Source organism: Nelumbo lutea, chromosome 1, assembly GCF_056320005.1.
Source record: "Nelumbo lutea isolate HS-2025 chromosome 1, American lotus-T2T, whole genome shotgun sequence".
In the NCBI taxonomy this organism is placed as follows: Eukaryota; Viridiplantae; Streptophyta; class Magnoliopsida; order Proteales; family Nelumbonaceae; genus Nelumbo; species Nelumbo lutea.
The window spans coordinates 6,381,357-6,407,127 of NC_142684.1; the positions used below are offsets into that span (position 1 = coordinate 6,381,357).

The following is a 25,771-nucleotide window of genomic DNA, read 5'->3' on the forward strand; positions in this document are numbered from 1 at the left end:
ATCACTTTTAATTAAGTCTTAAATGCCATTAAAGGCAACATTCAAATTTGAATTTGAATTTGACATGCCACTAAAATAGCCCATTAAAAATTGCAAATAGGAGGGAAATATGATTCGAACCCTAGTTATTAACTTATAATGACCACAAGTTGACTACTTTGCCATATCCTAATTGCTTATCATAATAATACACATTTTTATTCTTAAGTAACTTTTATCCTCTTAATGGATGTTTGCCAATAAATGCTAAAATTGATTATTAAAATTTATAAATTAATAAATATTAACACAAAGTACATTTATTTTCTAAAAATTAAGGTATACATAATTATATATACACATTTTAGTTTTTCCATCATTTTTCAATGGTTACCAATTATATCTTGTTAGAGTTGTCTGTTGAGGGGTAGTATAGTCAATTTACATTGTTTTATATGCTGATGTAGTTACAAGTAGATCATAAGTTAAGTGATGTGTCCCATACGTAAGTCAGGGCACAATAGACTTGTGCAATGTTTTAGAAAGCTATAAATAGAACTGGCCAACTAGAGAGAGATCTCTCTTGTTCGAACCAGACTTTGTTTTCTCTTCTCCTCTTTTCTTCTATTTCAAACCTAAGAATATCACAGGTCTGAACTTTATCATGGTGTTAGAGCCAATATAATCCAGTTCAGACCTACCCAGTTTTCTCCTTTTCAGTGCCTATCCTCCTAGGTTTTTGTAGGTTTCTCACTAACTGATAGGAGATTCACAGAGAGGCTAAAAAGGAGTGATTGTTTCTTTGTTATGGAGGTTTCCATGCCTCCAATGGGTGGTGTTGTGGCTGTTTTGTGTGGTTGGTAGAAAACTCTCTATTTGATTCAAAGATGGCTGGCTTCAGTGGTGTAGTTGAATGACAGCACAAGTCTGATTTGTGGGGGGTTCAAATAGGTAGGTTGCATGAGTGTTATAGGGAGGAGTAGATTTCGATGTGTTGGAGAACCTAATGCTATGTATGTGAGGTGTATTTTGGTGGTTTATGGTGCTGAAAGTGGGAGACAACAGTGGTGTTGTTGCTGAAAGTGGTGAACAAAAGTGAATGTTGTTGCTGAAACTTGTGACGGTAGGTACTCTAACAATAGTAAGCTGTTAGGGGTGTAGTGTTGTGACTCTTTAGTGAAGTGGAGTGACAGACTAGTGACAGTTTTTTATTTTTAGCAGCCATGGGAGACAGCAGTGAAGGCATGTCTAGTGTAATGGTTCCCTTTGATTATCTGAATGTGCAGATAACATCTATCAAACTAAATGGTGAGAATTATGTGCCTTGGGCTAAATCTATTTAAGTTTTTCTTAAAGCTAAGAAGAAAGTGAAACATGTGAAGGAAGATAAACCCTCGGATGATTCTCAGGGGTACGATGAGTGGGAGCAAGAGGATGCACAAATTATGACATGGTTATGAAATAGTATGGAACCCAAGATCAGTGTGAACTTTATGTTCTTAGATACAAACAAGGAGGTTTGGGATCATGTAAAGATGCTTAATTCTGGACAAGACAACACAACTAGGGTTCACCAATTGTACCAAGAGTATTTTAATCTGCAACAGGGTAATCAAAGTCTTGAGGAATATTATGCTAGTATGAGTTGAATGTGTATCACCCCCTTACATCTGATGTCAAGATTCAGCAACAACAGAGAGCAGTTGGATGGTGGGTCTGCTCTTCCCTCTTAGTAGGGTTAAAGTCTGAATATGAACTGGTGAGAGCACAATACTAGGTGGGTCGTCTCCAGAGGATCTCGGTTGGACCTACGGAGAACTCCACTATATTAGATAGGTCTACATTTGTAGTCACAAGAGGGGGAGGCCGTGGAGAGGGGTTTAGCTTGGTCGTGGTGGTGATGGTGGACCCATATACAGCCGTGGTGGTGGTGGACCCATATATAGTCGTGGTGGTGGTCGTATTGGAGGTCGAGATTTAGGGGGAGCCCATGGCAGAGGATGTAGTAATGGTCCGAGGAGGTGTACACATTGTGGTATGGAGGGACATATTATCAACTATCGTTATGATCTACATGGCCCACCTTCAACCTGGGCAAATCATGCAGTGACTATTGGTGGTGGTTTGAGACAGGAAACCCAGCAAACTGATCAGGTACCCCCTACATCTACGGATGCCTCTAGAAAGGAGATGATGAGTGTTCCACGTAATGAGTATGAACAATTTATTCAAGCTACATCTCAGTAGAACATGACTACACTTGCACATTCAGGTATGGCTTGTTTGGCATCTAAACCTTCCCAGTTCCCACTGGATTATCGATTCTAGAGCTACTGATCATATGACTGGGACTCCAAGTGAGTTTTCCTCCCTTTCTCAGTCCTCCACATCACACTCTGTTACTCTTGCTAATGGTTTCACATCTTCCATATGTGGTGTTGGTAATGTTGACATAGATTAATTATCCCTATCCTCAGTTTTGCATATTCCCAAGTTTCCCTTTAACCTTATGCCTACTAGTAAATTGACAAAGTCTCTTAATTGCTCTATCACTTTTTACCCTTCATCTTGTGTTTTTTAGGATCTCAAGACAGGGATGAAGATTGGTGGAGGACATGAAACTGGTGGACTGTATTATCTTGATGGAAGTGGTTTGACAACAACCCTTTAGACATCTCTTTCTCCTCTTCAGTGGCACTGTAGACTTGGTCATCCGCCCCTCAAAGCACTTAAGTTACTTGTTCCGTTGTTGAGTTGTCTTTCTACTTTGGATTGTGAGGTGTCAATTCGGGAAACATCAGCGTGTTCCCTTTAGTCCTAGGGTTGATAGTCGTGTGTTGAGTCCTTTTTCTTTAGTCCATTAAGACATCTGGGGTCCGAATAGAGTAGTGTCATATAATGGTATACAAATACTTTGTAATTTTTGTTGATGATTATTCAAGGATGACATGGCTTTACCTTATGAAAGAAATGAGTGAATTGTTTACCATTTTTCAAAAATTTTATGTTGAGATTCACAATCAAGTTGGTGTATACATTAAGATTCTTCGTTCTGATAATGGTCGAGAATACTTTTATACACCATTTTAGGAATATTTGGAACAACATGGCACTGTCCATCAAACCTCGTGTACCTACATCCCTCAACAAAATGGGGTGGTTGAAAGAAAGAACCGCCACCTTTTGGAAACTGCTCAGTCCCTTTTGCACCATATGAATGTTCCCAAACACTTTTGGAGTGATGTTGTGTATCCTTGAAGGTCATTCTCCATTTTCTGTTTTGTTTCCTACATTGTCTCTTTTCTCTCTTACCCCCAAGGTTTTTGGGTGTGTGTATTTTGTCCATAATCTTGGGCCTGTGATGGACAAATTAGATGCTCGATCCACTAAGTGCATCTTTCTTGGCTATTCCATGACACAGAAAGGGTATAAGTGTTGCAACCCTAGTTCTCGACATTCTTTTGTGTGTCCCGATGTTACGTTCTTTGAGTCCATTCCTTTGTTTTTTTCCTGGGTCAGATGCCTTTATTCTTCCTCCACCTCCACTTCCAGTTCCCGTGGGGGACCCCATTCCTCTTGTTCCTATTGAACGACCACCAATCCGACAAGTGTATACACATCGTCATGTACCAACTCCAACTTCGTCACCGTCGACAGATCCGCCAGCCTCAACCGCTATTTTTGACCTTGATCTACCTATTTCTTTGCGGAAAGGTAAACATAGTTGCACTCTTCATCCCATTTCTATTTATGTCTTTGTATCTCACCTTTTTGCTTTCCATTGCCAGTTTGTTTCCCTGTTATCCTCTGTTTTTGTTCCTACGGATGTCCAGGAAGCGCTTACTTCTCCAGGGTGGTGCCAAGCAATGGAGGAAGAACTCTCGGCCCTAGCTCATAATCGTATGTGGGAACTTACTACTCTTCTACCTAGTAAGCATGTTGTTGGTTGTAAGTGGGTGTACACTATTAAGTTTTTACCTGATGGGAGTGTTGATCAGTTGAAAGCCCGATTGGTTGCTAAAGGTTGTTCACAAATGTATGGTGTAGATTATACAAGCACCCTCTCCCCAATTGCCAAGATTGGCTTTGTGCGTTTTTTTATCTCCCTTGTTGCTATATATGATTGGCCTTTATTTCAGCTTGACATTAAGAATGCGTTTTTACATGTTACCTCCTTGAGGAAGTATATATGGAGCAACTACCAGGGTTTGTTGCTCAGGGAGAGGATGGTAAGGTGTGTAGGCTCAAGAAGGCTATTTATGAGCTTAAACAATCTCCTCATGCATGGTTTGGCAGAGTCAGTGAGGTGGTGAAGAAATTTGGCATGAAGCTGTGTTAGGTCGACCATTCTATATTCAGCTATGAGTCCAATGCTGGAAAGATTTTATTGGTGGTATATGTAGATGGTATTGTTATCACTAGCAGTGGCAGGTTGGGGATTGATAGGTTAAAGACCTTCTTGCATGATCACTTCCTCACAAAGGACCTTGGAAAACTAAGATACTTCTTAGGGATAGAGGTATCAAGATCCAAACATGGTATTAATCAGTGTCAAAGGAAGTATGTTCTTGATATGCTAGAGGAGACAGGGCTGTTAGGTGCTAGACCAACTGAAACACCCATGGAACCGAATGTCAAGTTGAGTAGTGATGTGGGTGAGGAGTTTGAAGATCCTGGAAGGTATAGGAAGTTGGTAGGTAAGTTGAACTACCTAACTATCACTTGGCTTGACATTTCATTTGTAGTTAGTGTAGTGAGTCAGTTTATGCAGAATCCTTGGATCCCACATTGGGATGCGGTGCTAAGGATTCTACAGTACTTGAAGGGAGCTCCGAGTTGTGGCTTGTTATATAAGAGTGGAGGGAGCCTTGAAATAGAATGATACACTGATGCTGATTGGGCTAGTTCCGTATTTGATAGAAGGTCCACAACAGGGTATTGCACATTTTTTGGGGGCAATTTGGTGATATGGAAGAGTAAGAAGCAAACTATGGTAGCAAGAAGCAGTGCAGAAGCTGAATATAGAGCCATGGTACACACAACATGTGAACTAGTATGGTTGAAGCATCTCTTAGAGGAAATGAGGTGCTCGATTAACATACCTATGAAGTTGTATTGTGATAACCAAGCTGCATTTCATATTTCTTCCAATCCTGTGTTTCATGAAAGAGCGAAACATATAGAAGTTGACTATCACTTTGTAAGAGAGAATGTGCTTAGTGGAGTGATAAGCACAATATGTGAATACAGGAAATCAATGGGCAGACTTGTTTACTAAAGGGTTGAGTCGGGGAAGAGTGGATTACATATGTAACAAGCTGGGACTATATGACATATAGCAGTAGCTAGTCAAACAAAACCCCTTACTTTTCAGATGATCTATTGCGAGGGTGCTATCCATTGCAGCCAGCCACAGAAAAGCTTCAATTCTTGGTGGAATTGGGTTACCCCAAATGCCATGCACTTGATCATTAATTACACTGTCCTTGATGAGAATCATGTAGAATGATTTTACTGTGAATTTTGCATCCCTTCTCTCCTTCCACCACAGTCCATCTTCACAAGCAGTAGAGATTCTGGTCAGCTCTAGTCCATTCAGCAATAGAACACATTCCTCCAGCTCTTGGTCACGCAAAGGTCTTTTGAACTTAGGACTCCAAACCACCTTATTACCACTGACTTCATAACTGTTGAGTTATTGGGCCGATATTGAGTTATTAGGCCCATCTTTGTTTTATTTTTATTTACTTTATTTATAGGCCCTTTAGTTTATGTTAAGTTAAGTTATGTCTTTTCAGCTACTTACTAATAGCTGACCTACTAAGGGTATTCTTGTATTTGGACACGGAGTTGTTTTTTCGGTTACTTACTAGTAGCCAACCTGTTATTTCATCTCAAAGTGATTTTCTAACCCTTTTTTGAGAATAATGGAGGGCCATGGAGTTGAAAACAAACTGGGGAGTAAGATGGGACAAGGGGGAGGTGTTGGAGACCTTTTTGGGGCTGGGACCATCACTACAGTTAAGTTGGATGGTACAAACTATTTAGAATGGTCACAATCTGCAAAGATGGCCATTGGTGCTCGTGGGAAATTGGGGTATGTCACCGGTGAGGAAGTGAAACCCGAGACTAGCTACTCCCGATGGGTATAGGAGAACTATATGGTAAGGGCTTGGCTGTGTAATTTTATGCTGCCCCATATAAGTAAAAACTTTTTATGGGCTAACACAACTAAGGAGATTTGGGATGGGGTTGCAAAAACCTATTCACTGAGTAAGAATGTTGCTAGAGCCTACTAGTTGAGAAACCAAGTAATTGCTACTAGACAGGGAGATAAGTCTATTGCTATTTATTTTTCGGCCCTTAAAAACTTATAGCAGGAGATAGACCATTTGGAGACTATGGTTTGGTAAAGTAGCAAGGATGCAACAACCTACTAGAAACTTTTAGAGAAGAATAGGGTTTTTTAGTTTCTTGATGGATTTAATCCCGAGTATGACATTGCACAGCAACATATTCTTTCCAGAGATAGTGTTACTCTCTCTCAAGCTGATGCCTTTGTATCTGGAGAGGAGAGTAGGAGGAATGTGATGATGAGGAACCCAAGGCTTGAGTAGTCTGCTATGGTTAGCACAGTGAAACCTAAGCAGAGTGGGGACAAGGGTGGAAATGAACTCAGGAAGGAAGATAAGAAGGATCTGATTTGTGATTATTGTAAGAAGCCTCAGCATACCAAAGATACCTGCTGGAAACTTCAACCTCACCTTGTGCTGAACAGACTTAGAAACAAGAAGGAAAAGGTGAACATGGCAGTGACTGGTGACTTGTTTGGACCTCCTACTACAACTTCCTTGGAGTCTGTTGCAACAGTTGTAGTAAGGGCCGAACTGGAGAGGTATGGGCAATTACTTAATCAACGAGATACAGTCAGCCCTAACCCCTTGTCGGGTGGACAGCTAGGTACAAGTGGATAAGGAGGTGGACATTCTACTTCTTTTGCACATACAGGTAGTTCACATGCCACTGCAAACTATGTTTCTATTACAGGTAAGGAGGGACCTCCTTGGATTATAGATTATGGAGCCTCGGAGCATGTGACCAACATTTCCACCATTTTCTCCTCTTACCACCTCTGCTATGATAGAGATAGAGTTTCCACAGCTGATGGATCTCGTGTTCTCATTGCTGGGAAGGGGTCTGTCAAGATAACCGATACCATTTCCCTACCCTCTGTCCTCCATGTTCCTAGACTAAGTACTAACCTTTTATCTGTTAGTAGTTTGATAAAAAAATTGAATTGCTTAGTGACTTTCTCTCCTGGCCATTGTGTTTTGCAGGATCTGGATTCAAAGAGGACGATTGGGAGTGGTTGCGAGGTGAATGGAATCTACCTTCTGGATGCGCTTCCTAGTCATTAGAGTCATCATGTTAGCGGGAATTTTGAGTTAGAGTCTGTGGGTTAGATTATGCTTTGGCATAACCGGTTGGGGCATTTTGTCTTTTTTTCTTTGTGTTTCTTATTTCCAAAGCTATTTGAGTCTAGTAATTTGTCCAGTTTAGAGTGTGAAGGTTGTCAACTTAGAAAACATTATAGACATTCCTTTAAAGCTAGCAGTAAAAGATGTTCTTCTGCTTTTGATGTTATTCATACTGATGTGTGGGGACCATACCATGTTTCTTCTATGGGTGGCTATCGGTACTTTATTTTATTTGTGGATGACTTTTCTCGGTACTCTTGGATATACTTGATGAGATCCCGTGATGAGGTGCCATCCTTGGTTTGATAGTTTCATCAGATGGTGCTAATGCAGTTTGGGGTACGAGTGAAAGTGTTCAGGTTAGACAATGACAAGGAATATTTTGAAAAGAACCTAGCATCATATCTATCGGAGCATGGAGTAATCCATCAAAGTAGTTGTTCTTACACTCCACAACAGAATGGTGTAGCAGAAAGAAAGAACAGACACATTGTAGAGATTGCAAGAAGCATAATGATAACCTCTACTGTCCCAATTCGGTTTTGGGGTGATGCAATTCTCACAAACTTTCTGATTAATCGGGTGCCTTCCCATATTCTTGGATTTAGCACCCCGTTCAGCCTTCTTTTTCCTGAGAGGGAGGTGTTCCATATTCCTCTCAAGTTATTTGGTTGTGTTTGCTTTGTCCATGTTCTTGGTCCTCACTGCTCGAACCCCGTTCAACCTTCTTTTTCATGAGGGGGAGGTGTTCCACATTCCTTTCAAGGTATTTGGTTGTGTTTTCTTTGTCCATGTTCTTGGTCCTAATCGCTCAAAGCTTGACCCGAAGGCAAAGAAGTGTCTTTCTTGGGTATGCAGAAAACCAGAAGGGATATTGTTGCTATGACCCAACCTCTGGGAGTCGGTATGTTACTATGGGTGTCACCTTTTTTGAGTCCACACCTTTCTTCGGGGGGGGGGGGGGTTCTTCTCACGGGGAGTGTTTTGGGGAAGGAAGTGAGCAATCTATTCCACTTCCAGTTCCAGTCCCCTTGTGCACTCTAGTGTCCGACCCTTCTATTCACCTACTTTACCACCTCCCTTGTGTTCAGTTTTTCAGTGCTTTATATGATAGTGCCTACGACTTCATAGGGAGGTTGAATCCACAGCAAAAGAACCCACATCACTTCCTATCGACTCCTCGGAGACTCCAGATTCGGCTAACACTGACCCAAGTATGCCTCTCGCTTCCTCTGATGTTTTAGTTCCTAACTTCCTATTGATTCCACTAACCCCATTGCAGATGACCTTGACCTTCCTATTGTACTCAGAAAAGGGAAGAGAGAGTGTACTGCTTATTGCATCTCACACTATCTTTCCTATAGTGGACTTTCTCCTTTTTACCGGGCCTTCCTTTCTTCCCTCGACTCCGTGTCTATACCCAAGGGTGTCAGTGAGGCTCTCTCCAAACCTGAGTGGAAGACAACTATACAGGAAGAAATGGAAGCTTTGATTAAGAATCAGACGTGGGAGATTGTGGATCTACCAGAGGGCAAGGAGGCAGTTGGATGCAAATGGGTTTATACAGTGAAATACAAGGCGGATGGAAGTATAGAAAGGTATAAGGCAAGGCTAGTTGCAAAAGGGTATACTCAAACCTATGGCATAAATTACCTAGAGACCTGCACCAGTTGCAAAAATGAACTCAGTCCGGATCCTTCTCTCTCTTGATGCTACATACTCTTGGCCCTTCTTCTAAATTGATGTGAAAATGCTTTTCTTAATGGTGACCTACAAGAAGAGGTGTATATGGATCTTCTCGTTGGTTTCTATAGTGATGCAAAAAAGGGAAAGATATGTAGATTGAAGAAGACTATATGGTTTGAAACAATCACCCAGAGCGCGGTTTGACGGGTTTAGAAAAGCCTTGGTTGCATTTGGCTATACTCAGACTCAATCAGATCATACTCTGTGAAGCGGAGGGGGTCCCTGGTGTCAGTTCTGATAGTATATGTGGATGATATTGTAGTTACAGGAAATGATTTGAGTGAGATTGATAGCTTGAAGAAGAATCTGCACAAAGAGTTTGAAATTAAGGATCTTGGGGAGCTGAGGTATTTCTTGGGCATTGAGGTGGCAAGATCAAAGCATGGAATCTTCATCTCACAAAGGAAGTATGTTTTGGATCTTTTATAGGAGATAGGAAAACTTGGGACAAAGGCAGCTAATACACCTATTGATCAGAATCTCGGGATAAATGCTTTAGAAGGTGAGCTGGTGAAGGATGGTGGGAGATATCAGAGACTAGTGGGGTGGTTGCTATATTTATGTATGATAAGACCAGACATCTCTTATGCAGTGAGTGTGGTGAGTCAATACATGCATGCCCCACGAGTTCAGCATTGGGAGGCTGTTGGCAGGATACTTGCTTATCTGAAGGGACACCCAGGTAGAGGCATACTGTTTGCTGACCATGGACAGTTGAAGTTAGAGGCGTGCACAGATGCTGATTGGGCAGGATGCCTAGATGACAGGAGATCTACATCAGGACTTTGCATTCTTGTTAGAGGTAATCTAGTTTCATGGAAAAGTAAGAAACAGGCAGTTGTGGCAAGATCAAGTGCAGAAACTGAATATAGAGCCATGGCACATGGAGTTTCAGAGCTCCTTTAGATCCGTTCTTTGTTAGGAGAAATTGGGATTGAAGCAGAAGAACCTTTGATGCTGTATTGTGATAATCAAGTAGCAATTAACATCGCACACAACCCGGTTCAGCATGATAGGGCAAAGCACATTGAAGTGGACAGACATTTTATAAGAGAAAGGGTGACTTCAGGGGAAGTTTGTTCACCATATGTTGCATCTGATTTGCAATTTGCTAATGTTCTTACAAAAGGTGTTGCAAAAAACAAGCTGGAGCATGATCTACAGAAGTTGGGAATGTGTGACACTTATTCCCAACTTGAGGGGGAGTGTTGAGTTATTAGGCCCAACTTTGTTTTATTTTTATTTACTTTATTTAGTTAGGAAGTTATTGGGCCTTAGACCCATTAGTTTATGTTAAGTTGTGTCTTTTCAGCTACTTACTAGTAGCCGACCTACTAAGGGTATTCTCGTATTTGGACATTATTTTTTTTATGAAGTATATAAATCAAAGGAAGGGGGTGGCCATAACTAATATATTTTGGCTTCCTCTCATTCTCTTCTACTTCTTCTTCTCTTCTTTTCTAGCTGAAACCTTTCAGCACTTTCTTCTTTTCTTCACAAAGTTTATATTAAAAAAACAACTATCAGCTTTTCTACTATAACATTAGGCAACAGAGACCTGATGATCAGTCAGCCTGTACAGCTTTGGGCAAACATCGCAAAATTTCCCAACCCCACTCCAATCGTCCTCCCAAAATCTCACTCTGGATTCTGCTCCTACATTGAAGCTAACCAGTTCTCTAAAAACCTGGTTAAAGCTTGTTATATCCTTCCACACTCCCACCCCATAGGAGGTAGATACCTCCCTTGGTTCCCACCCAAATCTCACCACTCCATACTTCCCTACCACCACTCTTCTCCATAATGAGTCCCTTTCCTTATCCAACCTAAACCTCCATAACCATTTCCCCAAAAGAGCTTTATTTAGTAATTTTATTCTTCTTAAACCCAGTCCCCTAAAGCTTTTAGCCTACAAACTTTCTCCCACCGTACTAGGTGAAACTTCCTTGGACCTTTTGCCCCTTCCCAAAGGAAGTCCCTCTGAATCTTTTCTATCTTATCAGCAACCGAAGTTGGTATTTTCAGTAGTGAGAGGTAATAGGTAGGTAGACTTTGAAGCACACTTCTTATTAGGGTAATTCTGCCCCCCAAAGAGAGATATCTGTTTGCTGGAACACAACAGCCAAAGAAGAAGAAGAAGAAGAAGAAGAAGAAGAAGAAGAAGAAGAGAAGAAGATTTGAGAATGGTGGCTCATCTACTTCAGCCGGCCCTACAATCTTATGTTGATGTATATACAAAATAATGTTACATGAATGGACTAGAATGCCCTTGATTAATGATGGGACACCTAGACAACTAAAACATTAAACAAGTTTAGGCCCAATAACTAAGGACTTAAGACACAAATATGACTAACATAAACACTAAATCAACTGAACCAACACTCCCCCTCAAGCTAAGCATGGATGCCAGTCATGTTTAGCTTGCCAAGTAAGTCTAAGAATTTCGTTGAAGCTAATCCTTTTGTTAGCACATCTGCAATCTGCATCTCGGAAGGAGTATAAGGAATGCAGAGTTCCCCTGAGACTATTCTTTCTCTAACGAAGTGTCGGTCAATCTCAATATGCTTCGTCCTATCATGTTGCATTGGGTTATTTGCAATGTTGATGGCAGCCTTGTTGTCACAGTACAGCCTGAGAGGACACTCGACCTTTATCCCGAGCTCACCAAGAAGGGTCGTAAGCCACAGTAGTTCAGCAACACCATGAGCCATAGCTCGGTATTCAGCCTCTGCACTTGATTTACAACCACATTCTGCTTTTTACTTCGCCATGTAACCAGATTCCTCCAACAAACGTGCAATACCCAGAAGTAGACTTCTTGCCTTCAACAGAACCGGCCCAATCTGCATCATTATACGCTTCAATTTCAATTTTATTGTGTTTTTTGAACAGAATTCCTTTTCCTGGGCAAGTCTTCAAGTAGCTAAGAAACCTTTCCGCTGCCCACATATGAGGAATCTTTGGAGAGTGCATGAATTGCTTGACAACATGTACAACATAAGCAATATCTGGTCGAGTGAGAGATAGATATATCAACTTCCCTACCAGTTTTTGGTATCTCTCTTTATCAAGGTAGTTCTCTCCTACTGATTCCTGTAGACCATGGTTCTGTTCTATTGGAATATCTGTTGGTCTACACCCGATCATACCTATCTCCTCTAGAAGATCAAGGACATACTTCCATTGACATATATAGATGCCCTCTTGTGACCTGGCAACTTCAATTCCAAGGAAGTATCTCAGATGGCCCAAGTCTTCGATCTCAAACTCAGAAGCCAATAACTCCTTTAATCTTTTTATCTCTTCCAGATCATCCCCAGTAATCACCATATCATCCACATAGATGATGAGTGTCGTAAGTTTGCTATTCTGTTTCCTTATGAACAAGGTATGATCTGCACCACTTTGAGTGTATCCCACTCTCTTCATGGCCCCACAAATCTTCTCAAACCAAACCCGAGGAGACTGCTTAAAACCATATAATGCTTTCCTCAGTTTACACACTTTCCCATCAAAACCATAACCTGGTGGAAGATCCATGAATACCTCTTCACGTAGATCGCCATTTAAGAAAGTGTTCTTCACATCCAACTGATGTAGCTCCCATGAGAAGTTTGCAGCTAATGACAATAAAACCCGGATTGTGTTGAGCTTCACGATTGGAGCAAATGTCTCTTTGTAGTCAATCCCTTCCTTTTGAGTAAACTCTTTTGCCACAAGTCTGGCCTTGTATCTTTCAATGGACCCGTCCTCCCTATGCTTTACAGTGAACACCCACTTGCATCCCACAGTGCTCTTCCCTTCTGGTAGATCCACTAATTCCCAAGTCCTTGCTTTCATTAAGGCTTTCATTTCTTCATTCATAGCCTCTCTCCATCTTGGGTCAGACACTGCCTCTGAGTACCTAGTAGGGACATGCACGGAGGAGAGAGCAGACACAAAGGAATAATAACGAGGAGATAAACGTGAGTAAGAAATAAATTCAGCAATGGGGTGTCGGATAGTACAAGAACAGGTAGACTTACAAAGAGCAATAGGGAGATCAAATCAGAAGTATGAGTGATAAGATTACCTAGAGTTGCTGAGACAGATTGATCCGAGTCTGGTTGGTTGCTGCCATGAGTTAGAGGGTCTTTTTTCTTTCTATTGTAGGTGGTTCTTATATCTTTTTGTTGCCTACTGGTGTCCTCAGTTACATCTACAGCATCAAGAGTGGTAACAGGTGCAATGGGAGCCTCACTAGGTTCTCCCGAGATGCTACAACTAGGAGGATCAGGAGGAGAAGATGGAAGGCCCAAGGCAGAAAGAGGCACAAAAAGGAAGGGGAAGAAGAATCCTCTTCCATCCCACTAGTATCCCCCTAAAGAGTATTCTGGGAAGAATGAAAATAGGATTGAGACTCAAAAAATACCACATCTTTTGTGATGTATTTCTTCTTGGTGATGGGATCATAACACTTGTAACCCTTCTATGTAGGAGAGTACCCTAGAAAGATTCCTTTTGTAGCCCTAGGATCCAATTTGGTCTTCTTTGGATCCTTTACATGTATAAAACATACACAACCAAAGACTCTAGGTGGAAGAGGAAAGTTTGGAAGATTAGGACAAAGGACAGAGAAAGGAGTTTTCATACTCAACACCTTGGATGGCATCCGATTTATCAGATATGATGCGGTAAGGACTGCTTGAGACCAGTAGTGCTTGGGAACCATGTGCTGAAATAGTAAAGCTTGAGCGGTCTCCAATAAGTGTCTATTTTTGCGCTCAACAACCCCATTCTGTTGAGGGGTACTGGCACAAGATGACTGATGTAGCATGCCAGCATCCTCCATGAACAGGTTCAAGGATCTTTCAAAATATTTAGCAGCATTGTCTGAACGGAATTGCTTAATCTTCTTGTCAAATTGAGTTTCAATCATTTTACAAAATGCCATGGTTATCCTTGGCACTTCATCACGTCCTTTTTACAAGTAGATCCATGTGCATCGTGAGTAGTGATCAATAAAACTGATAAAGTAACGGAAGCCATCTATAGAAACAAGAGGTGAAGGGCCCCAAACATCAGAATGGACCAAATCAAAAGGAGCTTGAATTTCATTACTAGAAATTGGATAGAGTTCTACATTGTTTTGACAACTAACACACTTAACAAACTAAACTTTGACTTGAAATACCCTTGAATAATTCAGGAAACAGCCCTTGCAATGATGAAAAAGGTAAATGACCTAGCCTAGCATGCCACAAGTGTAACCTAGCTATTGACTCATTATTCTGACTACTGACAGCAGATGTTTGTAAGGCCGAACTGATGTCTGTATCAAAATAGTAGAGACCTCGACACTCATGACCGCTCCCAATCGTTCTCTTCGTCAATCTGTCCTGAAAGACACAATGAGTAGGAAAGAAAGTTATGCTATAGTTTAAATTCTTGGTAAGCTTTGAAACAGATAAGAGATTGGAAGTAAGATTAGGTACATGTAGAACATATTTAAGAGAGAGGTCCTTGCTTAGGTCAACCCCCCCCCCCCCTTCCCAAAGATGGTGGAGGGAGAACCGTCAGCAACTCTCATCTTATCTTGGCTAGACATCAATTGATAAGAAGAAAATAAAGATGACATGTGTGTCATGTGGTCAGTTGCACCGGAATCAATAATCTAAGAAGTAGAGTCAATAGAACTAGTTGCACTATAAGCAGAGACAATACCTGATCTGGCAAGGGAGGTGGAAGCAAGGGAATTAGTCCTTAGACGGGTTAAGGCCCGGCTAAGGACCTCTACCTCATCAGCAGTGAAACCCAAGGACCTAGATGCGGAGGAATTAGCAGTTTGTCCCATGGGAGAAGATGCAACTGTAGATGTGTTCTTCGAGCTATCACCACTGTGACTAGTAACAGGTTTCCCACTGGCTGTTTGATTCTTCTGGTGCTTCTTGTCTTTCCTTAACACAGCTGGTTTCAGATGAGGATAAAGAACCCAACAAGTCTCTTTTACATGCCTTTCACCTCCACAATGAGTGCACTTAAGATGCCTTTTGTCTGAATGCTTGCTCCCCTCTTGGTTTGAAGAAATCAGGGCTGAATGTTCAATAGGCTGTTCAACTGGCTGTATTTGAGTGTCAACTTGCATCTCTTTCCTCCTAACCTCTTCATTCCTTACTAGATAATAGACATGATGTAAATCTGACATTTCATCCCTTCCCAAAATTTGAGACCGTATGCTCTCATACATTGGGTCTAAATCAGCCAAGAACTTAAAGGCTCTACCCTCTTCAATTTGTTTATCATGCCTCTCCTTGTCTTTTGCATTCTCCCAATCAAGAATAAGATGATTATCAAGTTCTTCCCATAATCCTTCTAGGGTTGCAAAATATGTTGCAACTGTCATATCTCCTTGTCTCAATGCAGCAATGTCTTGGTTTAGCCTATAAATTCTGGCATTATTCTTTCTCTGTCCATAAGTTTTAGAAACTTTCTCCCAAATCTTAGCAGTCGTGAGAAAGTGTTGAACAGTCCTGGCCACTCTTGAAGTCATCGAAGCAAGCAGCCAGGACATAACAGTAGCATTTTCCTTACGCCATACTATGTACTCCACACTACCCACTTCAGGTTCCTTCTTCTGCCCATCTAAATAACCCGTGAGTTCCCGGGAAGTAATGAAGAGCATGGCTGAAACAGACCATTCTCTGAAGTTGTATTCATCCAACAATACACTGGTGATCTGCAAGTTGTGCAGATTTGGATTTTCCAGATTAGGAGACCTCCCACCAGTTCTATTATCCCTAGAAAACACTTCTCCCGATATTGAAGACATCTCCTTCCTCTTACAGTGATCACAATTAAAAACTCAGTACAAAGAACACTATTTCAGATTTACCGAAGCTGTTACAAGCCTGAGAACCCCTCGTAACAGGCCTGAAACCAAGAACAATCCACCTCTGTACTGTGCTGAACACTTCTGGACTAGGCTGGGCTTTGACTTCTGCTGTCGTAGACTGTGATCACCCCTACGATCTGTACTAGGACTGTCGAAATCAGTCCTTCCACCTAGATCTGTTCTACACAGATCTCTCTTAGCAGCCGAATGGCTACTACCTGCTGCAAGGTGTTTAGTAGGGCATCGACTTCTAGAACAAACTCCCCTTGGGCTCTACAACCAAGGGAAACCCTAGATACAGACGTTGCTGTGTTCTATAGTCAACCCTCGGGTTTCTTCACAGCAGCCAAGATAGGAGAGAGAGGAAAAAAGGAATAGAGAAGAGCAGAAAAGTGGCGGCTGTAACCAGACAGACGGATTAGTGCTCTGATACCATGTTTGCTGGAACACAGCAGCCGAAGAAGAAGAAGAAGAAGAAGAAGAAGAAGAAGAAGAAGAGAAGATTTGAGAATTGCGGCTCATCTACTTCAGCCAGCCCTACAATCTTATATAGATGTTTACAAAATAATGTTACATTGAATGGACTAGAAAGCCCCTGATTAGTGATGGGACACCTAGACAAATAAAACATTAAACAAGTTTAGGCCCAATAACTAAGGACTTAAGACACAAATATGACTAACATAAACACTAAATCAGCCAAACCAACAATATCCTTGCCTTTTGTCTTTCCAGCTTCATTTCCACTCTCTCTATGAGAGGTTTCCAAGTGCTTGCAGACCCAAACTTAGCCCCAACTGGGAGTCCTAAGTACAAAAAAGGAAGCACCCTTGCTCTGCACTCTAGGACTGCCGCAAAACTTGACATCTCATCTTGGCTGATCTCTCCAACAGCAATCAAAACACTCTTCTCCATGTTCACCTTCAAACCTGTTAGCAACTCAAAATTTGCTAACATTGCCCTTAAGTTCAGGACTTGATCCTCCGCTGCGTCTGGAAAGATGAGGGTGTCATCTGCAAATTGCAAATGTGAGATGCAAGGGCCCTCAGCTCCTACACTGAAACCTCCTAACCATCCTCCCTGGACACCCCTCTTCATTAACAGATTTAGTTCCTCACAAATAATAAAGGGGATAAGGGATCCCCTTGTCTCAGCCCCCTTGAAATTTGAAAGAACTTTGAGGAGATCCCATTAAGGAACACTGGAAGAGAGACTGAAGAAATACAACCACACATTGAGCCCCTCCATTTTTCTCCAAATCCCATTAGCCTTTGAATATCCTCCAAGAATCCCCATCCACATGATCATATGCTTTCTCTATGTATAATTTGCACACTAATCCAGGTCTTCCACTTCTAATTCTTGAGTCTATACATTCACTTTCCACCATCACCCCATCAAGAATGTCTTCCCTCCACAAAGGCCATTTGTGTCTCCTCCACTACTTCAATGAAGTACTTTCTTTAGTCTCATTGATAGAACTTTTGCCAAAAGCTTGTAGGGACCGCAAATTAAGCTTATTGGCCTGAAGTCCTTTATGTTTGTAGCCCACATTTCTTTTGTATTAGTGAAATAAAAGTTGCATTCGTTCTCTTATCCACCGTTTTATTCTCACAAAACTCATTGATCGTCTGCATAAAATCATTCTCCAAGAAATGCCTGCACTGTTTTAAGAAGTTGAAATTGAAGCTATCAAGCCCCAGAGCTTTGTCTCCATTTATCCTCTTTAAGGACTCCCTAACTTCTCCTACTTCAATCTCGCTCTCCAACCACCCAACTGCCCTTTCTCATACTTCAATGATGGCATCTTTATTTCTATCTTTTTCCTGGATGGTTCTTTGATTTCTTTCCTCCCAAACTGTCCAACAGATAGCTGCTCTTACGCATCTCCTCAGAATTTTGCCTCTGCTCTTTAACCCTCTAACTGAAGTAGAATTAAACAAGCTCTGCACATTTGGAGGGGAGGTCCACCTGCAACCAAATAGAGAGAAAAGCCAACTCCAGATTTCTGAAACAAAGGGGCAGGATATCAATAAGTGAGAGCAGCTCTCACCATTCTTCTTACATAGGATGCAACCATTAGTATAGTTTTATATGTTTAAGTACCTTATTTATAGTCATAAAACTCATTTATTTGAGTTTTCTAGCGTGTCCATGTGTATCTTAATTTTTTGTTCATATCCATGCATATCCAAAACATATCTCGATACGTCTCTTAAAATTGCATTTCTGATACACCTTGCATTTTAATACTTTGAACCTTGATTAGTACCATGAAAGTTGAATGAGTTCTATCAAGATGGGGAGGTTTCTAGAGGATTTTTGTACCAGTGTTCGCTGAAATTTCAATTTTTTTTTTTGTATCATGTTTTTGGCTGTATTTTTGATATATTTACTCATACCATGAATGTCTTTTGAACCAAACAAAATATGTTGTCAAGTTCTTAATTATTGCTTCTTTTATTACTTGCTGAAATGGATTAGATTGTGGCTTAATGTGTTTAAGTGACACACTGTATCAAATGCACAGAGTTTTGTGGTGCCCGATATTTTGAATGTACCATGAGAGTACCCATGGCCTTTCTGTTCATAATAGCAGAAAATAACAAAAAGCCTCCACCGCATCAAGGATAGAGACATAGTAGAGAATATTACTGATATTAATGTCCACCATTCATGCTGACATTAAAGAAATAAAATTAAAGAGAAAAGAACATTTACAAGAAATTATGAGGCACAATTTGCAATGGAAAGCATCTTCATACAAGGTATCAGAAATGAATTGGGGGGGTGAGGGCGTTGCGAGGGAGTGTGTGGTTAACTGCACACAACCTTCCCAATGTGTTGGAGGAGTTACAACTCCCCATGATGTTTCCTTTTCAAACAGAAAATAGGAGGGAACTAAAACCTCTCTCTCACTCAAGAAAAACAAGGAGTGTTCTTTGACTACCTCTCTCTCTCTCTCTCTCTCTCTCAAACTAGTGAAAGACTCTTGAGCTGTGACAAGAGTGTCTTTTCCATCTTGTGATTACACACTGACCAATTAAACCATTGCAGAGCGAGATGTAAATCAGTTCTCAAACATCAAGAGCAAATTTGGGGATTAGAAGAAGTAAAGAACAGGTCTGAACAGCTATACAGGAGAAGAAGATGGCGAAAAGAGAAGGTAAGAGAAGGAGTCGAATTAATCTCCATTCTCCTCTAACCCTATTTTATTAAGATCTAAAAATTAGATGATGACAAGAATGCCCTTAAGTGGGCGGCCAGCTTGGCAGTTACATAAGAGAATAAAACAAGAATAAATAACAGGCCCATTAAGTGTGGCCCATCAACAATAAAATAAAAGATATTACAAGAGAGGATGTTAGGGCCCATTCGGCCCAGTCTCTTTACACTCCCCCTCAAGCTGAGCATAGATGTCAATCATGCCCAGCTTGCTTATATAGTGTGTCATTTTCCCTCTTGGAACTCCCTTGGTCAAGATATCAGCCAGTTGCTCTTCTGATGTGATGAATGGTAAACAAACTTCTCCTGAGGAAACTCTTTCCCTTATAAAATGCTTATCAATCTCAATGTGCTTAGTTCTGTCATGTTGAACAGGATTATGTGCAATGTCGATAGCAGCTTGGTTGTCACAATAGAGCATTATTGGTTTCTCGTAGTCCAATGTGCCATTGCCCCGTATTTTGCTTCAGTTGAGGATCTAGCAACTACAGATTGTTTCTTACTCCTCCATGACACAATATTCCTAGCAACCAGAGCACAATAACCAAAGGTGGATCTTCTATCATCAATACATCCTGCCCAATCGGCATCAGTAAAAGCTTCTAGCTTCATGTGACCATGTTTAGCAAATAGAATACCTTTCCCTGGGGTACCTTTCAAGTAGCATAGAACCCTTTCTGCAGCAGCTAAATGAGTATCTCTGGGAGAATGCATAAATTGACTAATAACACTTATTGCATAGGAGTGGAGATGGGTTTAGTTCCAAGTTTACCAGTTTCAGCAAGAAGATCAAGGACATATTTACGTTGAGAGATAAAGATTCCATCCTTAGATCGAGCAACTTCAATGCCCAAGAAATACCGAAGATCTCCCAAATCCTTGATTTCAAATTCAGAGTTGAGAAATCCTTTTAGTTTACTAACCTCTTCAGTGTCATTACCCGTGACCACAATATCATCAACATAAACAATCAAGAAGGTCACCAGAGAGTCATTTCTCTTCAAGAACAGTGTATGATCAGATTGAGTTTGAGTGTAGTCAAAGGAGACAAGACCAGCCCGAAATCTCTCAAACCAAGCCCGAGGAGACTGTTTGAGACCATAAATAGATTTGTGTAGTTTACACACCTTACCTTTCATTTCCTTCCCATACACTCCTAGAGGTAGAGACATATAGACCTCTTCATGCAGGCCTCCATTCAAGAAGGCATTTTTAACATCAAACTGGTGTAAGGGCCAGTCAAAAGTAGCAGCTAGAGATAGTAAAACCCTGACTAAGGTCATCTTAGCTACAGGAGCAAATGTCTCAAGATAGTCAATGCCATACATTTGAGTGTAGCCCTTAGCAACCAACCGAGCCTTAAACCTCTCAACAGAGCCATCAGAGTGATATTTAATGGTAAACACCCATTTACAACCCACTGGATCCTTCCCTTCCGGCAAGTCAACAATATCCCAGGTATGGTTCTTATGCAATTCATCTAGTTCGACCATCATAGCATCCCTCCATTCAGCTTGAGATAATGCTTCCGGTACAGACCTGGGTATCACATGGGAAGAAACAAAGGCAGGAAAGGAGTAGTAGGAAGGGGAGAGAAGGCTGTAAGACAAGTGTTTGGAGATACAATGGGTTGTACACTTCCGCTTACCCTTGCGGAGAGCAATAGGAAGGTCAAGGTCTGGGACAGTCAGAGATGGGTCAATAGAGGGCTGACCTGTTACCTCATGAATGATGGGAGTGGTGAGATGCTCTTCTGAAGGAGGGGAAACAACCTACACATGTCTGAATCTCTGCCTTTTGTACCTTTGGAGAGTAGGAGCAGGAATATTGGACTCACAAGGAATATCAGAGGTAGGTCCAGTGGGAGAAGTGGACACCCCATGATTGGACTCACAAGGAATGGGAAGAGGAACAGTTGGAGACATAGCAAAGGGCTCGTCAGATTTCTCCCCCTCAGGAGGAATGCTAAAGAAGGGAGTCAACTCGGCAAAAGTGACATCCCGAGATACAAATCGGGTGCCACGAACTGGATCAAAACAGCGGTAACCCTTCTGTGTGGAAGCATATCCCAGAAGCACACACTTATGAGCCTTAGGTTCAAACTTGTCCTTTGGTGACTATGAATATGCGCATAGCAAGTGCACCCAAACACATGGAGAGGAAGGGAAAAGAGATCCTCATCCGGGAAGGGAAGACTAAAAGGATTTTTAAAGCCAAGGACCCGTGAGGGCATACGGTTGATCAGAAAGGTAGCAGTAAGAACAGCATCCCCCCAAAATTTTATAGGAACATGGAATGCAAATAAAAGGGATCTGGCAACCTCAACCACATGTCTGTTCTTTCTTTCCGCCACCTCGTTTTGTTGTGGAGTGTAGGAACAAGAACTTTGATGAATAACCCCAAAAGTTTCAAGATAGGTGGAGAGGATTCTCTCTAAATACTCCTTAGCATTGTCAAAACGGAATATTTTGATACGAGTATTAAACTGGGTGAGGATGAGTTCATGAAATTTTTTCACAATAGTTGGTACTTCATCCCTGGATTTCATGAGATAAATCCAAGTGTAATGCGAATAATCATCAATATAAAGGATAAAGTACCTGTAGCCTCCCATGGTTGGCATGTGATATGGCCCCCAAACATCAGAGTGAACAATATGGAAAGGAGAAAGTGATCTTTTATTGCTAATTGAATAGGAATGTCTACAATGCTTTGCCAGCTCACATGATTCACAATGAAGACTCGATAAAGACACCCCTTTAAACATATCTAGGAACAGATGACTCAAAGCAGAAAAAGACAAGTGACCAAACCGAAAATGACATGATAAAATTTTGTTAACAGACTCTGACACGACTTACTCTAAGGTAATTCCATGAGGTGGTCCCAAAGCATGATCCGGTGTGTCCAGCAAGTATATTCCGTTCGCCTCATGGCCACTCCCAATCATCCTCTGAGACTGCAGGTCCTGAAAAACACAATGAGTGGGAAAGAAGGTTATGTTGCAATTCATGGATTTTGTTAAGCTACTAACAGATAAGAGGTTTGTGTTAAGCTTAGGGACATGAAGGACAGAAGATAAGAACAGGGTGTCAGAGGTCTTTATATCACCTTTACCAGAGATGGGGGCAAGGGACCCATCGGCAAGGGATATTTTCTCTTTCCCAGAGAGAAGGTGATATGAACAAAAAAGGTTAGACAGGCTGGTCTCTGATGCACCGGAATCAATAATCCAAGGGATTTTATGATTACCTGAAGCTGAAGCATGATTCGCAGAAGCACGAGTACCTGAGTGAGCAAAAGCCGATGAAGATGATGTACTGTTGGAAGGGTGAGTTGAAGAAACCGTAGCTTCCAAGTGATTCAGGAGCCTCCCATACTTTTCAAAGTCCAGCTTCATTGTAGCCAACTGCTCAATGGTTGATTTCTCTTCACTCTCCTTACTTCCCCCTTCAGGTACTGTAGCAGCATTAGCAGTCTTGGGTTTTCCCACCTGACTGCCCTTCTTAGAGTTATTGTTGTTCTTAAACCTATCAGGGAGAAGTCCAGGATGAAGCTTCCAACAGGTGTCCTTTGTATGTCGTGGTTTCTTGCAATATTCACACACCTACTCTCCTCACTACTTATCATAGCATATGCCTATAAAAGAGTAACCTCATCTCTGGCCAAGATATTTTGTCTAATAATGTCAAACTCAGGGTTGAGTCCAGTGAGAAATTCAAACACCCTATTTCTCTCCACCAGATTTCTATACATTTCAGCATCCTTCTTACTCTCCCATACCATTGTCTCCATAACATCAATTTCCTGCCATAGGGATTTCAGTATAGAGTAGTAGATTGCTACACTCTTCTCCCCCTATCTCAGGTTCTTCACATCACTTTTCAACTTATAAGCTCTGGCTACATTCAATTTCTGTGAATAGGTCTCAGTAACATTGTCCCATATCTCCTTAGCCGAAGACATCCAGAGATAGTGCTGGCTTATATGAGGTTGCATAGAGTTGACCAACCATCCTATGACAGTATAGTTCTCTTACATCCATTTTTCAAATTCAGGGTCTGTCTCTTTGGGTTTCACCTTACTGCCTGTGAGATACCCGAGTTTTCCTCTACTACAGAAATAGATTCTTATAGACTATGCCCAAGCGAGATAATTTGTCCCATCTAGCTTGATTGTGGTTACACTAGTCAAAACAGAATCTACTGAGCCAAGGCCAGAAATCGGCACCTGCTTGAACTCACTTTCGTATGTCTCCATCAATCAAACGAAAATCAAAGAACCAGAAATTTTGTCTATATAAACTTACTTGAAGTCAAACTAGAACTCGGGTGCTTGAAAAAATAGGGTTTTGCTCTGTCCAGCTGTTGGGAGGAAGAGAGAAGATGCAGCTGCACCTACCAGACCAACCCAAATTCTTCCAAACCTGAACTCCTTTAACAGTCACGAGACACCTTCCAAGCACAGAGCGCCACACCCAAGCTTCACCTTTCCTGGTAACCTCGAAAATCTCTAGTCGGCTAGGGTTTCGGGCAGCAGCAGAACAGCACCGCTTCTTGGCAAAATCCAGCCAGATCTAAACTCTCCAAACCCTCTACCAACTAGGCAAGTGATCCTCTATACTATAGAGAACCTATCTCTCCATACACTCCCTTGATTTTAGAGTGTATGGGAACGAAGAAAAAGAAAGAAGAACTAAACCCGCTCTGATACCAAGATGTGAATCAGTCCTCAAATATCAAGAACAAATTTAGGGATTAGAAGAAGTAAAGAACAGGTCTGAACAGCTATACGGGAGAAGAAGATGGCGAAAAGAGAAGGTAAGAGGAGTCGAATTAATCTCCATTCTCCTCTAACCCTATTTTATTAAGATCTAAAAATTAGATGATGGCAAGAATGCCCTTAAGTGGGCGGCCAGCTTGGCAGTTACATAAGAGAATAAAACAAGAATAAATAACAGGCCCATTAAGTGTGGCCCATCAACAATAAAATAAAAGATATTACAAGAGAGGATGTTAGGGCCCATTCGGCCCAGTCTCTTTACAGAGTGCATGTCTCAACCAGTATTGGTCATGGATTCTTTGGTTGAGTTCATGACTCCCTTTAGCAACTATAATGTTTTAGTTGCAATAACAAGCCTCTGTATATGCTTTGTTTTATATGTTTTTTGTTCATGGAGCATCTGAATTATTATGATTGAAGAATCTTCTTACTAAGGTATGCCATTTACAAGACGAATGATCCTATTCTGACAACCAAACTGCCATAAACATCATACATAATCCAGTTCAGCATAGTAGGATCAAACACATAGAGGTGGATCTACTAGGGAGCTGTGCATTCCATTTGTATGGTTAGCTGACCAACTCACTGCCAGTTTCAAAAAAGGAATCTCAAAAGGCAAGCTTTCAAGACAACCTATACAAGCTGGGCATGTGCAATATCTATCCTCAGATTAAGGGGGAGCCGGGAGTTTTAAGGTGTAATAGGGATAACATCTTATTGATGAATTTATGTAATCATGGTTATTTTTGTAATTTACTCCAATAGTTTATTTTCTAATGAATTGGCATGATTCCCTAGATTGGTTCATACTTTCACACGTTCTCTCCCCTCTCATTCTCTTTCTATCTATTCTTCTTCCACTTGTTTCTTCTCTTTTCTTATTTTTACATTCAACCCTTGAGGAATTATGTCATTTTTATTAAACTTGGTTTAGTTTTGTCATTCATCAGCATCAGCATCTAAGCTTTATCTATACCAACCATGTGGGGTTTGCCACATGAATCCTGTTTCGCCATTCTGTTCTGTTTAGTGTTGTATCGATCGTTTTATGAGTGCTTAAATCATTTCTTAATACTTCCACCCATGTCCTTTTTGGTCTGCCCCTAGCCCTTCCTTCTAGCCCCTTCAACTTGCAACAGATTGCTTCTTATGGGTGCTGTAGATGGTCTTCTATGTACATGACTTGACCATCTTGGTCTACTTTCTCCCATGTTATCACCATCTTAGTCTACTCCTAGGTTCCTTCAAGTGACTTCATTCTGACCCATTCTTTTCTGTTTTTCCACTTTTCCATTTCAGTATGCGCATCTCTGCCACACTCATTTTTTTGGACATTTTGTTTATTGACTGCCCACAACTCTGCTCCTCTTCTCCATACAGCATTGCTGGCCTTCCCACTTTCTACTTTCACTTTGATGCATATTCAATATTTTTGTTGTATGCAATTGATGTGTTGTTTGTGGCCATATAAAAATGGCTGATGAATGCTCTCCTTGTGGCTTAAAAATTCAGAAAATAAAAGAAATTGTCAACTTTTCCTATTTTCAAGCCAATGACTGATAAACTAGGTAAGATTCTCAGAGTTTACTGAGGGAGGGCATATTCCCATGATTGCCTTGGATGGTAACTTCTGTATATTTTTCGTCTTGGGATATCATTAACATGCAGTTTAATGTCAGAAGCA

The 25,771-nt window shown here is 41.2% G+C and overlaps 1 protein-coding gene across 4 annotated transcripts in view; it reads left to right on the top strand.

The window, feature by feature from the left end:
* LOC148873339 (proteinaceous RNase P 1, chloroplastic/mitochondrial-like) overlaps positions 1–25,771 on the top strand; it is an 82,257-nt gene that overhangs the window by 54,944 nt on the left and 1,542 nt on the right. The window contains exon 5 of one of the 4 annotated variants that reach the window (XR_016111456.1): positions 19,135–19,243. The exons of the other annotated variants lie outside the window; for them this stretch is intronic. The gene's annotated coding sequence lies outside the window, so the exon portion shown is untranslated. The remainder of the gene's footprint in view (positions 1–19,134; positions 19,244–25,771) is intronic. 4 annotated transcript variants of the gene reach the window in all.